Source organism: Myxine glutinosa, chromosome 10, assembly GCF_964187855.1.
Source record: "Myxine glutinosa chromosome 10, kmMyxGlut1.1, whole genome shotgun sequence".
Taxonomy (NCBI): Eukaryota; Metazoa; Chordata; class Myxini; order Myxiniformes; family Myxinidae; genus Myxine; species Myxine glutinosa.
This window is the reverse complement of record NC_136270.1, coordinates 85,600,586-85,620,069: the sequence shown is the minus strand read 5'-3', so window position 1 is coordinate 85,620,069 and position 19,484 is coordinate 85,600,586. Positions and strand designations below refer to the sequence as shown.

Here is a 19,484-nt window from a genome sequence, read left to right as displayed (position 1 = left end):
TTCTAACCTTTCCTGGAGTTCTCGTTCCACTCTCCTTTCCTCTGCTTGTTTCTCTTCTCTCCTCTCTTCTGCTTTCCTTTCTTCTTCTTTTAACCTTTCCTGGAGTTCTCGTTCCACTCTCCTTTCCTCTGCTTGTTTCTCTTCTCTCCTCTCTTCTGCTTTCCTTTCCTCTTCTGCTCTTTCCTTTTCTGCTTTCCTTTCTTCTTCTTTGATCCGGTCCTGGCTCCGTAATTGCAACTCCAGTTTCCGGAGCTCAACGTCTTCTGGTTCTTCGGGTAGCCACTGCCAGGCTAACTCGTCCCATGTTCCTAATCCCACCATAGACTGTATCACCGTGGTCTGCAACTCTGCCTTCCTCAAATTAGTTCGGACCTCCAAGTTAAAATGTTTGGCCAATTTCAAGAGGTCCGACTTTAGTAACGCTCGGAACTGTGCCTCACTTGGGGTTACCGCAAAGTTCTGTGCCACAAACGCCATGGTGCCTATCGTTAACACCTGTTAACCTTCACCCAAGACTTTACCCCCAATTTCCCCAAAAATTTACCAATTAATACTTAATTAATAAATTTTAATTAATAAAAATATTATTTTATTATTTTATACAATTTTAGATCCCGGACGTAGACCCAATTGCGAATCCGCAAATCGTAATTTGGACGAGCCCCCAATTCTGTTACGTGGTCCTCCCGGTGACTACCTGGTCTCGGTGACCCCCGGACCGTGAGAGGAATTCCGCCAGAAAGATATATTATTTATGCGCTTTCGTAACGCAATCAATATGAATTCCGATCAATAAGACACCCCACACCAAGGATCCGGAACAATCAATGATATATTCCCCGAGCAATCAACAATCAGCAATCAATACTACAAAGATGTAAACTCATCTACAGTAACTCTAAGATGGCCATCTTATTCATTCCTCACGTGAGCCCCACTCCCGACTCCCTCCATGGTCAATGTCTCTCACAATGTCTCCGTACTCCTGTAGTTCGATCTCCGCACGCGGGCGGTGAAACGAACCCCGGGCGGACGTGCTCCACACGTGCACGTCTCGTACCGGGGACCGCTGCTGCAGCGCACACCTCCTTGCCACGCAACGGGGCAAAACCAAGCGTGGCTTGCAACGTGCGCGAGGCCCAAGGTGCGACCCGTACGCGTCCTTGTAGACGGTGAGGCGAACTGTGCCGGACGCTGGGTTCCGTGCACGGACCCACGGCAACTTGACGTGTCAAGGGGTAAGTACCCTGCGCAGGTAACTCCTTTTGTCAGACGGGCTTTCAAACGTAGCAAACGTAGCGTCCTCCCCGCTGCTCAATATCCATACCAACTCTCGTCGGAGCTCGGCGAGGAGGAAGAAGAAGATCGTCGCTTCTCCAGGACCTCGTGTCTTTTTCCTTCCGTTTCCGGTCTCCTTTTTCCCAGAAGGGCTCCTGACCCTTTAATCACAACAACCTTTAATCAACTACACATTGATAAGCAAAGACCTGAATAGTAATTCACATGAATTCGTAACACCTGTTTCTTGCTAACCCCCACTCTAGCAGGGAAAATGGCCTGAAATGCATGTTGTTGTTGTTGTTTCTCCCCCACCTCATCCTTCCCTTATTCTTGTCTCAATATACTCCCCTTGTCAACCACCTAATTATGTTGTGGACATGGTCCATTTGTTGTTGTTCTCCTCCTCTTCCCTTTATAACATGTGAGGTCTGATGGTACCGAGCTCTTACCCTGCCTTGACCACAATACTCCTCCACTCCCCTCTATCCTCAGCCAACTCTCTCCAACCTCCAACCACCCCCACCTTACTGATATCCCTTTTCACACAATCCTCCCATCTCAACCTTGGTCTATTCCTTTGATCACGACCGTTGTAGTTTTTACAACCATAAGCAGCACACGATGGCATTTCATAAATATTATTACAATTCTTTTTTTTCAACCTGCGAATGGACTAAAATCAAGTCGGAATGGAATAAATTCAAGTGGGAAAGTGAGAAAGGAGAAAAATCAAGTAGGAATGTGGCATTCTTGAGGAAACATGCACCTTGTAGCAAGTGTTTGCATTGATGCAAATGGGATTTTCTGTGTTGGGGGAGAAGGAATATGGCGGATGGAGCACTTCCGGTGGCTTCAGGACCGCCCGACCAATTAATGCTGGGCACCCTATCGAGTTCGTTTCGAGATCAGTGGATTTCAATCCAAGACATTAAAAGTAAAAGAGAGAGGGACAAGAAATTGTTTAAGATGTCCAGCCTGGCGAAGGTATGTGCTCTACCGAGTGCCGTTCTAGTTTTTTCTTGTTGTGATTTGAGTATGTCAGACGTTATGTCTGACTTTACGTCTCATACAAACCTGCTCCGCTACCCTTGCACATCCTCTTTTCTAATATTGTATATAAAACGATTTCTAATCACGGACTCACTCACTCACTGATATAAATGTTTAGTACGTTATAGATGGGCTAGAAAGCTGAAATTTTGCATACTGATGCATGCGACTCAAAGCTATTAATCAGAGGAAAAAACACAAAACCGTCGGACAATTTCCGTAAATGAAAATATCTGGGGGAATAAAAGTCAGCCCGTGCAGACTCTGTCTGCTCACTGCAGGTCACGTGACCCAATACAATGGAGCTTACACTGTAACTGGTTGCTTGGCAATGGTAACAAGCATCTCTTCCATCTCTTATTTGATATATTTTGCTGTATTTACATTTAAAATTACTATAGCTGTAAGTTTTTTCAATAAAGAGTTCAATCGAATCACTAATTCTTGATTTACCCGAGTTATTTAGCTCTTCAAGCATAGGTGATCGACTGACAGGAGAAAACTTTGGGCTGTGAAAGTCAAACTGGCACACAGACCCTGCAAGGTGATGATGAGGCTCTTCTTCTACACTCCAGATGAAAGAGCAAATGGCATCTATCTTGTAGACATATTGTTGTCTTGTAAACAATGAAGGAATGTCTTGGTAGACATGTTGACTTACTCAATCGGACATTTTTCATGAATATTTCACTGGCAAATGCCATTCTGCTGACCATTATTCATGAATATTGGCCTGGGGATGTTGTTTACTACTTATTACATATTGTCAAGTCTGTGGCCGATGAACACCGGCCTCAGATGAATAGCAGAACAGTTAACTCTGAGGCGGTAGTTAAAAATTTGGCGGAATTATTTTTGGCGCGTGCGGGTGAAGTAAACCAGGGTCTTACCTGTATGCCGGAACCACAGGGCTTATTACTCGAACCCACAAACAAGTAAATGAACATGACACCGAAATGCAACAAATAATGGTTTAATGAAGATAAATGCAAGATGATAAAGGACTTGATAAAGCTTGGAAATGTGGTTTTCCCAGGAAAGATAATGGCAGACAGTGAGACCCAAAAGCTAAAAAGGGATTCTTCCACGTTACGATCGCACATGAGCCGGGAATGCGACCGGAGAGAGAAAGAGAAAGAGAAAGAGAAAGAGAAAAAGAAAGAGAAAGGGAAAGGGAAAGGGAAAGGACTCGCTCTCCTTTTTCCCTCGCTGATCTCACACTTGGCCAATCCTCGGCTCATCCCATCTCCACGACCAATCATCCCCTTCGGGTGGGGCCTCACGGTCTGCTTGATGCCCAATGACGAAGCTCGGGGCGTGGCCTGTCAGTTACGATCCTTCGAGGCAGAGTCAGGCCGTCCTTCGGGAATGTTCAGCTGGGCGGGATTTACTGGCCGGTCCTAATGTCCAGGTACTGTCGGCGACTATTGTTGTTGTTGTAATTGTTGTTGTAATGGCGGCTCTTTTAGATTAAATGAAACACAGGGGCAATTACACACTGGGGATTATCTTTAAGCTCTACCTAATTAGCATAGCTCCACCCCTCGAATGGATACACATATACGATCTTATGCTCTTCAGATTCCCTACTTAGTCCATCGAGGTAATTCTTCTTCGCGTCACGCGGTCCATGCTAAACTATACATTCATATCTCCACTACGGTATTTCATCCCTACCCCCACAAACATAACAATATGCAGGAAGTTAGAATAGAAAGGAGCTTGGAAGGACATCGTAAGGAGATAAGCATATATGAGAAATATGAGTTGGTGGTGGGGATTGTATAAAAATTCTTCCATTTTGTTGGCATTTGTATTAATGTTACGTTAGTCATTTTAGACATTGCTTACACTATATTAATGCCCCAATGAGGCTAAGAATGATGAAAAGTTTCTAAAGGCAGATGGAGAGGGAAGATGGATTGGAAAATCAGAGAAGGGCGAGGGGGAAACGAAGGGAAAATGGGGATCCTTTCAACTACCTTTAGTTCAGGTTAAGAAAATATTAAAGTAACTTTCACCAATTGTTCAGATCCAAAGGTGTTTTCCCCCAAATGTATTTAAGTATAATCTTTATTTTGCACAAGGGGATGCAGAAATAATAGCTGGTTTAAGATTTTCTTGATAAGATGGTGTGGCACGAAATATAATATAAACAGAACAGCACTTGAACCAGTTTCTATATACTGTTTATTTAAGATTAGCATCTCAGTAGTTGTGGTTTCATTATACAGCTTTGGTGAACACAATACACAGCGAAACAAACATGTTAAACACCATAGAGGAGTACAAGGCATGATTGAAACATGAAGATGATAAACCTGGTTTTGCCTTCCACTAAATGTTACTGCTTGGATATTATAATATTACTCCCTTTTTGAAACATAAAAACAAGGTCAGGTCAGTTTCTTAACAAGGTTATTTTTATAAACTGAACTTGTTTATAAACAAAGTCAAGTCAACTGACCAGGTCAACTGATCTTGTTTAGGTAAACTGACTTTGTGTTATAATCTCTCAGTTTTAACATCAAGGTACATTTTATAAACAAGGTTGGGAATACCGAATTATACGAGCTAAGCCATGCGATTATCACAAAGGTTAATGTTGTACTTGTTTTTGCAGTTTCTGTTAAACAGTACATGGTTGGCCTGTATCGTGGCATTATCTGAACTGAGAGTTCATGATGCTACAAACCTATACTCGAAGAACACTGATGTCTGTAAAAACAAATAAATAAATAACTGAGCACAGTACACCATAGTAACAGAGCCTTAAATCTTTGAATGTTAAAAGGAATGACAGAACTACACAATGATGGGGGAAGGGAATACAGAAGCATAAAAGACTGTTTTGTGGTGTCGCGGTGTTGGTTTCAACGGAACTTTTCCCGTTTCGCATATCAAAGGTGATATGTACATTTGAGATGAACATTTCATTGCACGGACCTTTGTTCATTTTGCCCATTCCAACGTTTGTGAAACATTTTTCTGACTCAGATATTTGATGAACATTTTGCAGACCGACATTTTAAAATATGCACCCAATCAGACACGTATTTTGCCGAACCTCAGATGTTTTCCCTGTTCACGCCATACCAAATAGATAGGCTTTAAAACTGTTTTATTAACTTGTCAAGGAAAATTCAAGTATTACCTAGAATATTGGCCAATCAAAGAATATGGACAGCCTAATTTCTCCCTCCCTTCAATATTTATGTTTAATAATAAAATAAATACTGCTATGTTTACTGAATATACACTATACATCCAATAAATGATTTACCCATAATAAGTAAGCAGGTCAAAATTGATTATATTCTTGATCAATTAATTATTTGTTGATACTGATGACAGTTTCCTGCTTATTACATACTTTTGAATGCATGGGTGGGAACTGGGTATCGTAGCCTAATATGCACTTTGTGGTGGGAACTGGGCTCCATCGCCACTTTGCTCAGTTGCATACCGACTAGGTGTTGTATCTCTCAACATTTTAAGACATCCATGCTTAAAGGTGGGGGTGCATTCTTGTTCATTATTAAATTTGCCAAATTATATATGGTTGCATTGTCCTCATCATTGCCTTGGCTACATTAACAAACAACAATCATCACAGGGTGTACCCTATGCATACTCTGAGGCATTATGAGGTCATTTGTGTGTGTGTGTGTGTGTGTGTGTGTGTGTGTGTGTATGTGTATATATATATGTATATATATATATATATGTGTATGTATATATATATATATATATATATATATATATATATATATATTGCGGTTTTGAGAACCCACACAGGTAACATCATTAAAGGTTAAAGGTTGCACCCCATAGTTAGGCCACATGCAACACGTAGGTCACCTTAGAACGTTAGTTATTTCTTAGTATATGTGAGATAAGGCCATTTCCAATAGTTGCATCTGCGTTGTGTAAAACAAATATGAGTAGGCCCCGTTCAGTTTGCAGCCTCCCTCCAATCGACTCCATTGAGCACTATCCAGTCTGCACCCCATTTCCCCTCGCAGTTTGTTACGCGTTGGGCCGGCAGCGTTAGCTGCCAGTTGCTCGCTCAAACCAGCCAAATGCCACGAGGTAAGGCCCGAAAAGGGGGCGGAGCGCAAGGGTGGGGGTGTGGCCACGTCAGGCAGCCATCAAGGGCGGAGCCGGTAAGACCCCTTCAACCAACCAGGGCCGAGGCGACATCACCTGACAGGGTGTGGCTGGACATTCCAGAGGGTTTGCTGGGCGTGGCAATAAAACCCTTCGCGTGAGGCCCCCCACCTCAGTTATGAGGAGGACATGCGCTGAGTCAGATCCCCAAGGAAAGTGCTGAACCTGAGTTATGAGGAGAAACGTGCTGTGGGCAGTGACGAGTTATGAGCCGGGGTCCTCTGTTGAACGAGTGATGAGAAGGACTGAACGACACTCGAGTTATGAGGAGGACATTCCCTGAGTCAGATCCCCAAGGAGACGCTTGCTGAGTTATGAGGAGAAACGCGCTGTAGGCAGTGACAAGTTATGAGCCGGGTCCTCTGTTGAACAGTTATGAGAAGGGAGAGGCACTCGTGAGGTCGCAGGACTGGAGTTATGAGAAGGGAGAGGCGCTTGTCAAGTTCGTGAGCTGAGTTATGAGGAGAGGAGTGTCAAAGGACTTTTGTGAGGACGTTTGTGGAAAGGCGCTTTGGTGACATCATTGTGGAAGTGGCGCATTGTACCTGGCGATACCGGGAGCGCGTATAAAGGCGCCGGTACAACTATTACGTACGCAGTATAATCGCCAGCTTACCGATCCCCCCCCCAGTGTAATTGTCCGATCCACGCCACCGACACGGGACGATCTCACCTGCCGTCTACCATCTACCATCACCAGCTGCTTCGTGGTACGAGTCGGGGACCGGAGCGAGCTGTGGACGCCATCGGTGGACCCTCCACCCGACCATCTACATCCCCGTGTGAGTGAGTCTGAGTGCGAACGGGCCCGTGTCCAGGGGATAAGTATAAGACTGTATAAGGCTGCCCTGTGTATCTGCTTCTTCCTCTTCACTGTACATTTCTCCTTCTTCTTCCTCTTCTTTGTACAAATTGTGTACTTCTCTTCCTTCCCAAACCATTGTAAATAAATTACCTGTTCTTCCTGTTTTCCTCTTAATTCGACCGTCTTAGTGATTTCTCCATTGGGTAAGCGTGGCACGATTAAGAACCGCTCCAATCGGGTTAGTTCCCGTTAACGGCCCGAATCGCGGCTCGCTTCGCTCGGCGTGTCCACTAACGCCGTGGTTTGGGTGGGGTTATTTCCTTGCTTCACGGCTGGTGTTAGTACTTAGGTAATAAGTCTAATTCGGCTTACAACCCTATTTAAAACCGACCGGAAGGAACGTGATAGCCCGGATCGCGTCGGCTAGTAAAAAGGACAAGGGGATTAATCCCCCCTTGATAAGGGGGAGGCCGACGTTGGAGATCCGCAACAATATATATATGTGTATATATATATATATATATATATATATATATATATATTTTTTAGAGTATATATATATATGTGTACACGAAAATATAAAAGCTTAATGTGTGATAATATAAAGGAGAAATTACTTTGCATTTCATCGAAAGAGTACACATCTTTTAAAGTCAACAAAAGTTACATTTTCGGTAATATGACAGATGTCACACTTTAATCATTAGTACCATAAAAATAACAAATAACGGCTAAGGAAAAGAAAATAAAAAAATAGAAAACAGAAATAGAAACGAGTGCTCCATTACTACACACCACTTTAATAAACCACACAAATTACATACTTATTGCAAATATAGATGTGAACATTTTATGCATTTAAAAAATGAGGACATAATTAATTACCTTCTTACATGTGAGTTCAAATAAAGACGTTTCGAGGTCGACCTAAATATGGCAAAAAAAAAAAAATGCAGTGAACTCTGCACAGTTATCTAACTCTGGTTTTCTAGATCCAATTTTGAAAAATGTGTTTTTAAAATGTAAAAGAATATTGCAACAAACATTTCAGATTACCTTTTGTCGAGGAAACCAATTCCGACCTTATTCGCGAGGATTCGGTAGCTTATTTTAGCTGCAAATCGTCTTTGAAACTGACCGAACCGAAACAGTATTTTCGCTCTATTTCCTTCATTGTTTGGCAGATTTGACATTCCCAACACTTTCTGTAATCACAACAATCCCCTGCACACCATGATATGATTTATTCTAAAATAAAATAACATATGAAAAACCCTAATCATAATCCTAACAGCTCAGAAACCGCTGTAGTTTTGATTCCCGATATGCTATGGTGCTCAGATTTTAACACATCCTCAGGGTAGCATTTGCAGTTAAGCATACAACATTTCAAAGTTCTAGCTCAAATAATAACGAAGGCATTGGAAGGATATGATAATATGATATGGAAGGCATTGTCATAGCTAATAAAGAGTGAGACATAATTGCTTAATTGTTTTAAAAAACACAGAAATGAATACCTAACTTGTTGATATGAATGTCAAAATAATCGTCTTTTTCGTGTTTACAAGTATAACAACATAAAGTATGTTAATATGTTTATTAAAAACAAGACCGAAAGTCTAACAGTGGCGTAGCCGGGCTTGTTTGATATTTTAGTTTGAGGATAGTATGACCTGGTGGGGATACCAGATAACAAATAATGTAGGTATTCTTTTTTTTTTGAAGTACTCTGTCTCTATGCTGTCTGTCACCATGGAAGTGAAGAGATTGCATTGAGACACTGGTTTATTCTATGTTTTGAGTCAACAATGACCCAACCATACACCGCTTCAATTCAGTAACTTTGCAGTCACTTTGCAGGCTTCTTTCTAGACTGCAAAACTTCATTTTTATTACCATATGGAAAATGTACCTTATTTCTTTTTGTGTAGATTCTAAAGTGTTGATAGCGTTTAAGGTTAAGCCATTTATTGTTTCGTTTCAAAGTGATTCAGCGAGTCATTAAAAGTGCTCTTTGAAAGAACAGAATGTGTTTTGGATCACACACCATTACACGAAGGTAAAACATTCGCCATTTAATATTTCGAAAAATCACAGTTATTTTGTATTTTCCTCTGCAGGAGTGCAGGATTGTTTAATTCTGTTTGTTAATCCTTTATCACCTGCTTCACGGTTGCACGATAAGTGTGTTTTGGTGGGAAACCAATTAGGCCTGGTTACTTTACATGCGAGTTTTTGCTGCTGTACACGGAAAGTTTTATTGTACACTTTTTATTTCTACCGTACCCTAAAAGTTTTACTATACACTAAATTTTGCTGGACGTGAACCCAGCTCGAGCCTGAATCAGGCCGAGTCCGAGTTCTTTGCATTCACAGTCCGAGTCCGAGTCTTTCAAAAAGTGGACTCAAGTCCTACATCACACACACACACACACACACACACACACACACACATACACACCCATACACACACTCACACAAACACACACACCCACATACTCCCACATACACACACATGCAATAACCTGCAAACACTAACACGCACACGCATCTCATTTTTAAATTTATTATCCAGTAACAGCTGTTCATAAAATATTATGTTATAATGTAAAGGATCATGAAGATGTGGACACTTGAGACAAGCAGTCGATGCTGATCCCTCTTCCATCATCATCATCATCATCATCATCATCATCATCATCATCATCATCATCGTCAACATCATCATCCTGTCTAACCTGCACAAGATTTCTGTAAGAGTTCATTTCCATAGCGGTTGTGAAAAAATGGTCGGGACAGTTGATTTGAGCTTGTTCTTCTGTGGCTTCGGCAAAGATTCATGCAGATCCCTCATTGGTGTGCACATATTCAGGAGATGCAACTTGACCAGCTGTTTCAGAGCCAAAGGAAAGAAGAAGCCCCTAGATATGGTCCAGGCATCATCATGTCACTGCAATACATTCAGTGAACCTGGCCAGAACTTCGACCTTCCTGAACATCTGCGTCCATTGCTCAAACAGTTTGTTTGTGAACGTTACAGACAAATGTTTATCTGTTGACGAAGCTCAATATCTTCTTATTTGTGGAGGAGGAAATGAGGGTCGCTCTCTGCCTCTGACGAGCGATGCTTTGTGGCAACATTGCCTCAGATCAAATTATCAAAGTGCAATCCACAAACATGTCCTTGAGCAGTTTATACTTGCCCCAAATCCAGCAAACCTTTGTTGGAGCGTTGAAGGAGATGATCTGAGCATCGTGTGGATGACCAAAGATCCCGCACCTGAGGAACTGCTTACTCTTGTCCAACGCAAATGTTCTTGCAGTCATTGTGAACAATGACTTGTCTCAGATACTGTATATACCTAGCTTGCGAATTACAACCCGATCTTAATTACTCAAAATCTTAAAAGAGAAATCTTGCACAATCTGTCATTATATAATGTATTTAAATATCGCTCAGATATGTACATATATACAGTCACGTGAAAAAGTAAGTACAGTAGTACACCCCATGTAAAATTTTGGCTTTTTCAACATATTTCAACATACAGCTATTTGATCTTCATTTCAACAATATTGATAGATAAAGGTGATATAATTTAACAAATATCATGAAACATTTACATTTTGTAGTCCATTGTATAATTTAAATAAACATAAATCCAAATTTTGCATGTGGAAAAAGTAAGTACACCCCGACATTTATCACTTCTTCAAATACCTAAAATTAGAATCAGGTGCACCAGCTCAGGTGCAAATGATTAGAACATCGTTAGAGAGGATCTTGGAGGAACCTGTCTTATTTAAACCTCAGATATTTAGTTTGGTTTGCTCTTTGTTGTTGATGTGTGCGGCGTCACCATGCCTAGATCAAAAGAGCTCTCTGAGGCCTTCAGAAAGAAGGTTATAGATGCCTACGAGTCTGGGAAGGGATTTAAAAAGATCTCCAAACAATTTGAAATCAATCATTCGACTGTCTGGAAGATCATCTACAAGTGGAGAAGATTCCAAACAACTGCCAACTTGTTCAGGCCAGGCAGCCCCAGCAAGTTCAGCCTGAGAGCAGACCGCAAGATGCTGAAAGAAGTCTCTAAACCCCAGAATGTCATCACAGGACCGGCAGGTAGCTCTTGCCACTGTTGATGTCAACGTGCACGAGTCTACCATTAGAAAGAGGCTGCACAAATTTGATCTACACGGGAGGTGTGCCAGGAGGAAACCTTTGCTGTCTAGAAAGAACATCAGGGCAAGACTAAGCACTTAGCACTCAGCACAAGACTAAGCTGGCAAAGTCCAGCACTTCTGGAACAATGTGCTCTGGACAGATGAGTCAAAGGTAGAGCTATTTGGCCACAGTATCAGAAGACATGTTTGGCGAAAACCAAAGACAGCATTTGACCACAATAACCTGATACCAACTGTAAAGCATGGTGGTGGAAATATTATGGTTTGGGGCAGCTTTGGTGCATCAGGGCCTGGGCAGCTCACCATCATAGAATCCACTATGAATTCTTCATTGTACCAGAGGGTGCTTGAGGATAATGTGAGGCCATCTGTCAGAAAGTTGAAGCTGAACCGAAGGTGGACCTTGCAACATGACAATGACCCTAAACATACCATTAAATCCACCAAGGAATGGCTGAAAGAAAGAAATGGGGGGTTCTGGAATGGCCAAGTCAAAGCCCGGATCTAAATCCCATCGAGATGTTGTGGGGGGATTTGAAACGAGCTGTGCATGCAAGAAACCCCTCAAACATCGCACAGCTGAAAGAATTCTGCATGGAGGATTGGGCAAAAATTTCTCCCAGTCGATGTCAGACACTGGTAGACAGTTATAAGAAACGCCTACTTGAGGTTGTTTCTGCCAAAGGGGGCAATACCACCTATTAGAGCCAAGGGTGTACTTACTTTTGCCACATGCGAAATTTGCATTTATGTTTATTTAAATTATACAATGGACTACAAAATGTAAATGTTTCATGATATTTCATCAATGGATATATATAAAAAACTCTCCCAAAGCCCGTCCACGTTACAAAGGGGGGATTAAACCCCTTTTTTCCCTTTGGGTCTTCGTGTCCATGAGGCCTAATCTCCACTTCCGCAGCAAGCGTGAAAAAGGGTATCGGGTCGACGCCGCACGTACCTTTGACCCACGCTACCACGAAAACGGGGACCGGACCTCGCACAAGCCACGCTAATCAATTACGCCCGAGCGGTATGTGTATCACGTGACTCGTGCCGTTACTTTTATGGAACCCGATTCGAGCGGTTTTATTCGTACTATGCTTGGCCAATTAATGGAAGGGACGGGAACGGTCAAATCAGAGGAAGAACACAATATATATATATAAAACACAGTTTGTGTGTGTGTGTGTAATGTTACCGATAGACTCCTAAACGGAGAGGCTCACGTGCTTGATATTTGGCATAGACATGGCCATTGAGCCTGGGAAGAACATGGCCGACCTAAAAAAAATTATTTCATAATATTTTTTTACCATATTTTTACCTCAGCGCATTTCAGCGAGGAATATTATGCACGGAATCTGAGGCGGTGGCAGAGCAGCGCGCTGATTCGCTCAGAGCGATCACGTGATTTTCATTGCCGCCATAAACTCAGTTATGCGTTCGCACGTATTTCAGAGCGAAAAGCGATTGCGTCTTTTCAAATTTCAGCGAGGAACATTGCTATTCACACCACATAGGTTTTTTTTCTTTCATCTTTACGAGATCCATATTTTTTATTCATATTTACCTCAGCGCATTTCAGCGAGGAATATTATACACAGAATCTGAGCAGGTGGCAGAGCTGAAAATGGCCGGTATGACTGGGGCTTTAAGAGGGTTGCAGGCAGATCTTGTGCGACCTGTAGGAATATTTGGGGGACACAGCCCAGAGAGAGCTGGGGGGGGGGGGGGGGCAAGGCCAGAGAGGAGTCGGTAGAAGACGGAAAGACCACCAACCTGCCTGCGGTGAGTGAGTGAAAGGCCCTTGGAGTTTGCTTCATCGCGGGAGATTCCAATGATTCTGAACGCTTTGGTTTCAACAGCGTGAAGACGAGCTAGGTGTGAGGCAGGAGCACCAGCCCAGAGGGGAGAGCAGTATTCCATTGAGCTGCGGATGAAAGCCTTGTATGTGGTGAGGAGCTCAGGTGTGCCAAGGAAGGACTTCGCACGACGGAGGATGCCCAGTCGGCGACTGGCTTTGGAGGCCAGATTTGAAATGTGGTTTTCCCAGGAAAGATCATGGCAGATAGTGAGACCCAAAAGCTTGAGTGACAGAACTTCTTGGAGAGGATTATTCAGAAAGTGGATGGGAGGGTTGTCCAGTCGGTCTTTTCGGAGAGACATCGTAAGAGTGTGAGATTTGTCAGGATTGAAAGACATGTTCCACTTGTTTGCCCAGTCTGTGATTTTGTCCAGGTCTGCAGAGAGTGAGGAGGCTGCACACTGCCGATCTGAGGGATGAGGAATGGAGCGGCAGAGAGTAGAGTCATCAGCAAAGAGATAGAGAGGATTTTCAAGAGAGTCAGAGAGATCATTGATGAAGACCAGAAAAAGCACAGGGCCCAGGACACTGCCTTGGGGAACTCCAGCCTGAACGGGAAGAGGAGATGAGAGAAACCCATTCAGGGCCACACGTTGACTATGACTAGAGAGGAATGAAGCTATGCCAAGGCACACGTGTAATGAGGTAGGTGTGAAACTTGATCTCCATGGAACTGCAGTTCTGAATTCAGGACATTCTGTTCTCATTGTGTTACCACATTCCATCTTAAACAGAATGAGCTCTTTATGCGCCAGTTTAAAGGTGTAGTGATTTTAATGTAAAAAGGTCAAACCTTCTAAAGTCTAAACTAAAGCTATTGTTTACATTCTCATGGGTTGGTAGTCAATGCTAAGAGGCAGGTTTTATGATTCTAAGTCGAGGTTAAATGTTAAGGGATGGAACTTATGAATAGGAGGTAAATAAAACAAACAATGATTGTCATATTCTTGTAGCTGTTTCCATGTTGCACATTGTTAACAACTACCAAGTTGAGATATGATCGTGTTAAGTTAGAAGCTTTCCTTTTTGATATGTTGATCAAATGTAGATTAGGAAAGGCTGTGTTATCAGCTACTAGAGAGAGCTAATGATTCCATGTCTGGCCTGAATTCAATTCCTGACCAGAAGGTAAATGTAGTACAGTACAGTGGAGAAAAACAATAAATTTTCACGCTTTCAATAGAGAATGTATTAACGAAGGCATGCCTGTTTACTTAGGATTTTATTTTTTTGTATACAGTCAATGCTCGTGGAAGAGCTAGAACACAGAATAGATCAGGACATACCAGGCCAAAAGGAACAGTACAGAGAAGGGGGGAGGGAAGGAGCGGGGTACAACATCAGTGTTGAAGGCCAAAATATAGGGAGACTTTGACAAACAATGGGTGTGGGGAGGAAAAGGGGGCACGAAAAGATGCATGGAGTGGATGGGATGGATAACTCTCATGAAGGAAAATCTGGAAATTTGGAAGTATGAGGGCTTGGGGGCCAGGGTGTTGGTTGACGAGGGTAGAAACGATCATGGTTTTGGATTGGGGATGATCTTAGATGGTATTGAACAGCTGCTTTGAAGACTTTGATGGAAGAATGAGATTGAAGATCATGTGGAAGTTGGTTCGACGGGCAGGAAAAGCGAGAAGTGAATGAGGGGAAGTAAGCCGTGATTCTGGATATTGGGAGTTTCACCAGAAGGGGGGTTGATGGTGGACCGTGTGTGCTCTGCAGGAACCTGGGAGGGGTGGGGGGAGACAAAGCACGGAAAGAGGAGAAGGTGCAAATCCAGAAAGTAGAGGCGGTGGATGACAGAGAGATAATGGACATGTCTGTGATGTGAAAGTAACGGGGCCAGAAACTTTTGCCTTTGTGCTGTAAGCCCCTCCGTTGCTCAGCTTGAAGCCATGAAAACCAAGGCCTTCAAAATAATTCATATCTTCCACATTCAAGGCAATCTATGGCAAGTGATAAGGTTGCGCAGAGCAGAAAGAGAATGTGTAAGAGCAGCAGAGCGAGTTTTTTAAGACACATGCCCTGATACTTACTGTCTGAGCCAGTTGTAGAATCAGTCGAAGGTTGCCAGAAACTTCTGCACACTCTCAAGTAAAAAATACAGAGTTCAAGAGCAATTGGATGTGACTGGGTAGGATAGGTACAGGGAGCAAGGAGTTGGGCACACAAGTTTACAAAACAAATACAGAATTTATTCATTCAGCATTCTCATGAGAAGTCTCAGCTGTTGCCCCATTTGGAGTGAAGGAAGGAAATGGAGGGGGAGCATACTCCAGGGACAGACTTAATTCCACACCAGATCTTTGAAGAAGGAGAGACGTTCGAAAGTCCAGCGTTGAGGTTTGTCAGATGGTGTTTTCTGGCTCTTCTGAGAGTGGACACATGCTTGCTGTGGGCTTTGTGGAAGGATCTTAGGTCGCCTTCAGTCTGATTTTCCTTCCCGAAAAGGCAAGTTGTTTCAAGGCAACTGCCTCACCACAGGAGATGGTGTACTATGGTGTCTATGACAACTGCAGATGAGATGAGATTAATCTGTCTGTAAGAGAGAGCACTCGTCTGTGGAAGAATGCTAAGACTGCATTAACATCAGGAATGGTGGAGATAGAAGACCAGTCCTGAAGTGGGATGGCAGTTTGCAGTCTTTGTCAGTCCGCCTGAGTGAACTACCAGATTTTCCGGTGCTGATACGGATCTCTCTTAATAAACAGAGATGTTGAGTGTTGACACTCGCGATCACTTGATCAAACAAACCAATTGGATCAATAGAAGAGCAGGAAACATGAGGAGGAAAGTTGGTCATTACCAAGTCCAGAAGGAAGGATTGCCAATGGCAGAAATCTGGGTTGGACAGATTACAGATTGCCTCAGATCAATGGAGCCACCAAATTCCTCTGCTGCAAGGTGAAAGAGTTACTAATACCCAGCCAATTGGCATGGTGCCAATTGACATCACCAGATAGGCAGAAGAAAGATTTTGGATAAGTGGATAAAAGGTCGTCTATGTTGGTAGAGAGAGCTGTAAATGAAATTGTCACCATTCGGACAGTACAGCAGAAAGACAAACAAGAGGTGGGAGTGGAGAGGAAGGTACAGCCAATGGTACTCTGGCAGGTTTGGAGGCAGAATAGCAGTACATGGACAGTGAGACATTGAGTTGTTGATATCTGCCACTGGGACAGAGTTCAGGCCTATCAAAGTGGAGGATACAATAGCCAGCGAGAGACCTGAGGGAATTAGGGACATTCTGTGGGAAGGATTCTGTGAAACAGATAATGTTCAGTTTATGAGTAGCAGCCTGGATTGCGAGATGTTAGATGATAGCAGAGGCATCAGGTGTTGGAGATCCACACAGTTAGGGACAGGGAAGGAGGTGCTGCTGGTTGGCTGTAGGAATGTGGAGAGGTGGTTGGTGGAAGGGTAGGACACAGGGTGTGGCAATGGGAAGCCGAAAGGAGGCAGGGCGAAAGAAAAGTTGAGAGGGGTGGGAAGAGAGGAACGTTGAGGATGCAGGATGAGGGAGAAGCTGAGAGGGGGTGTGGAAATTGGGGAGATATGAGGGTGTGGGGCAAGGGGTAAGAATGGAGTGGCTGAGTGAGTGAAAATGTGGGAGGGGTGGGGCATGGGGAAACATGGGAGGGTGGTGCAGTGATGGAGAGGGTGGCAAAAAAGGTAAGATGAGAGGCAGCAGAGCGAGGGGAAGGAGAGGTGGGGTGGTGAGGTAAGGGTGAACATGTGAGGTCTGCCATGAGAGGAAAGATGTGATGGGCCGATTTTGGAGGAGATGATGAGGAGGAGGTGGGGATTCCCTTCTCAAGTGAAAACTGCTGAGGGAAAAATCAGTAATGACCTCTGTAGTAACACTTGAAGTGAATGCAGACACTTACAATACCTTCAGAAAGTATTCACACCCCTTGACTTTTTCACATTTTGTTGTGTTACAGCCTGAATTTAAAATGGAATAATTGAGATTTTTTTGTCACCAATCTCTACAAAGTACCCCATAATGACAAAGTGAAAACATGTTTTTAGATATTTTTTCAAATTTATTGAAAATGAAACTCAGAAATATCTAATTTACACAAGTATTCAGGCCCCTGAGTCAATACCTTGTAGAAGCACCTTTGACAGTGATTACAGCTTGGAGTCTTCTTGGGTTTGTCTGTATGAGCTTTGTACATCTGGATTTGGGGAGTTTCTCCCATTCTTCCTTGCAGATTTGCTCAAGCTTTGTCAAGTTGGATGGAGAGTGTTGGGGAACAGCAATCTTCAAGTGTTTCCACAGATTCTCAATGTGATTCAAGTCTGGGCTTTGGTTGGGCCAATCAAGGACTTTCACGTTCTTGTTCTGAAGCCATTCCAGTGTTGTTTTGGCTGTATGATTGGGGTCATTGTCCTGTTGGAACATAAATCTTCGCCACAGTCTCAGTTCTTTTGCACTCTGAAATAGGTTCTCCTCAAGAATTTGCTTGTATTTGGCTGAAGCAGAGCTGAAGCTGAAGCAGAGCAGGAAATGTTATTGTGGTGTTTTTTGCTCATTTGACAAGACACACAAGAAACACCTACAATGTGTCATCGCAACGCTTTGATTAAGTCCATTCCTAGCAGTGGCTATCCAGACTTAACAATGTAGAGTGTTTCTGGAGCCATACCACCATTATGAAAAATGGTCACATGTAGGCATCCCAAAACAGGTAAGTCATCTTTCAAGTAAGTGACTAGTTTGACACAAGATTCAGTCAAAAGGCAGTCAACAAAATGTCCTGTGACAGCTGTTCTGGCAGAATAGCGACCGAGGAGCCAGTATCAACGATGAGCTCTGCATTGCAATTATGCAAGACAGGTAACTCGATCTGCACCTTACATGGGGTTTTGTGGGGTTTTTTTTTTTTTTTAGGTTGTTTATAGAAGGAAGAAAGACTGAGCTATAGCTTTCTAAGCAGGTGATGGAAAATACACATCTAATGAAAGAGGGATGAGTAAAGAATAAGGTTTAGCAAGGAGTGAATTAATGAGAAAGCAGACCTGTGGAACACCTAACCAGTCGAGGCAGATACACAAGATCAAATAACCAAAAAGGCAAGCACAGACATGGTGATGATGAGCACACAATATGAATACGAAGCAAAATAAACAGTGTGGACAACAATCGGCAACTACAAAGAGAAAACCAGAACTGTTTACTTAACCTTGGAAGCTGGTAAGTTTGAGATGAGAGAAAAGGCAGCCAAACCTGGAAACCGGAAAAGGAGGTGGGATGATCCTCCTATGAAAAGGTTATGGTAGCTTGGCCATAGAGTTATAGGGACTGGATCTCTTCAAGTGCCTATTGAGAGAAGTGGAATGGATAGTTCATTTCCAATCCTTGTGGAGAGACAGTGTAGTCGTGTGTGATATGCCTGCATTGAACATCATGTTTCAAGCAGCTGACCCACAGCTTATCTTGTCCAGGTCTTAACAGTCAGCTTCGATTTGGGGAGTTTAACCAGGAAGTGGTTTCAGAAGCAATGCATGCAACTTGGAAGAGTTGGGGAGGGTCAGAGGGCTAAGAGAGTAATGGGATCTAGGGGCGAGGCTGTATATAAACAAGAGGCCACCGACCCATCTTTGTTCTTCGACCATATTGTGGGTAGCAGGATGGCGTAGATGTACGCACACTCGCCTCTAAGCTGTCTAGCCTGGGTTTGAATCACAGTGAAGTTATAAATTATCATCCTGGGCCCAGTTGCTGCAAGCCCGGATAAGCCTATCCCATGGACAAATCACATATCTGGTGCATTAAATTTATCCTCTGGATAGCTTCTAGCAACTGGGCCCTGGTGTTTCACAGGCAGGGTATGATTCATCAATGTGTGCGCCGTCCCTCGGATGAATGTGACACTGGGGTCACATCTGCTTAGTTAGTAGATGTTAGAGATTCCACTGTGTCCTTCATGAACAGTAGGTGAGCTATCGCCAGCAGCATGAACAAATTCCAAATTCCTGCCCGAATTACTTCGTCGAGCATGAGGCCTAGAGAGCTGGTTCATGAAAGACTTGGCCTAAAAACTTCCCTTGGCCAACCCCACAATAGTGTAGCAGCATAGCAAACCTGTTGTGCATTTTGTGATACAAGCACCA

General features: G+C 43.1%; 1 protein-coding gene across 4 annotated transcripts in view; it reads left to right on the top strand.

Annotated features, from left to right (window-relative positions):
* LOC137434022 (uncharacterized) overlaps nucleotides 1–19,484 on the top strand; it is a 107,787-nt gene that overhangs the window by 14,026 nt on the left and 74,277 nt on the right. The window contains exon 1 of one of the 4 annotated variants that reach the window (XM_078785836.1): nucleotides 7,270–7,287. The exons of the other annotated variants lie outside the window; for them this stretch is intronic. The gene's annotated coding sequence lies outside the window, so the exon portion shown is untranslated. Of the gene's footprint in view, nucleotides 1–7,269; nucleotides 7,288–19,484 lie in introns of those variants that run through there. 4 annotated transcript variants of the gene reach the window in all.